Raw genomic sequence first — 2,500 nt, 5'->3', positions numbered from 1 at the left:
CGCGTTTCTCAAGCTCTGTTAGAATTTAATAATAGGCAAAATTTATAATTTTATTAAAATGGTGCAGGAAACAAAACACTAAACAGGTGAGAGAAATTTTCACTCATGTCGAGCAGGATTATCAACATTGTATCAAGGTCGCTAAGGGAATCTTTGAGTGGGCGGGGTTGTTGCACCCATCATCCTGTGTACTATGTATGGTTTTATGGTCACACATTTTTTTTTATTTAAAAAAGAAAATAAATAGGCCCTACATTAAGTTATATTGTATTTAATAGACTAGTCACTTGTATTGTAAATTTAGAATTTTCGGATTAAACAATCGAGATTGCACTTTATATTTGAATTATGGTATATGAGTAATTTTTCCTTACGATCATCAAAACCATGATAATATTCATATGATATGGGAACTCAAATACCAAAATGCTTGCAAATGAAAACATCCATATATGTGTGTATATTATATATATTATATATAATATATATATATATATATATATATATATATATATATATATATATATATATATATATTCTCTTCCTACGCTTATTGACAAGGGCCTCTGTTTGATTTCACCAGTCGTCTCTATCTAGAGCTTTTAAATCAATATTTCTTCCTTCATCATCTCGTACTTCCCACTTCATAGTTCTCAGCCATGTAGGTCTGGGTCTCCCAAACACTTCTAGTGCCCTGTGGAGCCCAGTCGAAAATTTGGTGAATTAATCTCTTTTGGGGAGTGCGAAGAGCATGTCCAAACCATCTCCATCTGCCTCTCGCCATGATCTCATCTACATATGGCACTTGAGTAATCCCTCTTATAGTTACATTTCTAATCCTGTCCTGCCATTTAACTCCCAATATTCGTCTGAGGGCTTTGTTCTCAAATATAAAAAATCTATTAGAGATTTTTTCATTGTCATACCACGACTCATGTCCATACAGCAACACTGATCTCACTTAACTGATATATAGCATGATTTTTATGATTAATTTCAGGCGATTTGATTTCCAAATTTTACTTAATCAGCCATTGTTCGATTTGCTTTTTTCAATCTTTCACTAAACTCTAATTCTAAAGACCCTGTATAGGATATAGTTCCTAAATACTTGAATGATTCTACCTCATTAATCCTTTCTCCTTCCAATGATATTTCCTCTTCTATTGCATTTTCCGTGTGATTTCATGCATTCTGGTGAGCAACCATTGCAAATCCTGTCGTATTCTGCTAACAAGGACAGCATCATCAGCATACTCTAGGTCTGCTAAATTCCTATCACCAATCCAGTCCAATCCTTCTCCACCATCTCTGACTGTTGTATGAATTACAAAATCCACGAGGATGATAAACAACATACGTGACAACACATTCCCTTGGAGTACTCCACTGTTCACTGGAAATTTATTTGATAAGAATCCATTAACATTAAATTTGCACTTGCTATGCTCATGAACAGACTAAATCAAATTTACATATTTAAGAGGAATTCCATAATAACGCAGGAATTTCCACAAAATTGGCCGGTGCACACTATCAAAGGCTTTTTCATAGTCCACAAATGCCATCAAAAAGGGATTTCTATATTCTACGCATTACTGTAAACCGGTGATAGGATAATTGCGTACTGGACATTTGCGTCCCGGACAATTGTGTCCCCGGACTTTTTCGTCCCGGCAATTTGCGTACCTGTACTCAAGAGGTGGACAGAATACTGTTCTGACCTTTACAACTACAAGACCAATGGAGATCCCAATGTAACATCGTGCCACAAATCATCTAACAACGACGACTTCCCAGTTCTGAGAGAAGAAGTGGAGGAAGCGATCAGATCGCTAGAACATGGAAAAGCTGCGGGAGTAGACAACATCCCTGCAGAACTTATAAAGCATGGCGGAGAGACAGTGACTGACATCCTCACTAGCATCTGCAACAAGATCTGGCAGACAGGTGAATGGCCCACACCCTGGACACAGTCCCTCATCATCACGCTTCCCAAGAAAGGCAACTTACAGCAATGCCAAAACTATAGAACGATTAGCCTTATCAGCCACGCAAGCAAAGTGATGTTGAGAGTCATTCTGAACCGACTGAGACCCCAGGCAGAAGAGATCATTGCCGAAGAACAAGCTGGGTTTAGAAGAGGAAGGAGCACAACAGAACAGATTTTCAATCTTCGAGTTCTGTGTGAGAAGTACAGCCAACACCAGCAAGACATCTTCCACGTGTTCATTGACTACAAAAAGGCATTTGACCGCGTATGGCATGATGCCCTCTGGGCCACAATGAACAGGTACAACATGGGACAAAAACTGATACAGACGATCCAACAGCTGTACAATAAAGCAACCAGCGCAGTCCTTGCCCAAGGCAAAATAGGCGAATGGTTCCACACTTCAGTAGGTGTCCGCCAAGGCTGCCTTCTGTCACCAACCCTGTTCAACATCTTCCTTGAACAAATTATGACAGACGCACTCGAAGATCATGTGAGCACAGTTAG

Source organism: Palaemon carinicauda, chromosome 9 (assembly GCF_036898095.1).
Source record: "Palaemon carinicauda isolate YSFRI2023 chromosome 9, ASM3689809v2, whole genome shotgun sequence".
Classification (NCBI taxonomy): Eukaryota; Metazoa; Arthropoda; class Malacostraca; order Decapoda; family Palaemonidae; genus Palaemon; species Palaemon carinicauda.
The sequence above is the reverse complement of the archived record's forward strand: the minus strand, read 5'-3'. Positions refer to the sequence as shown.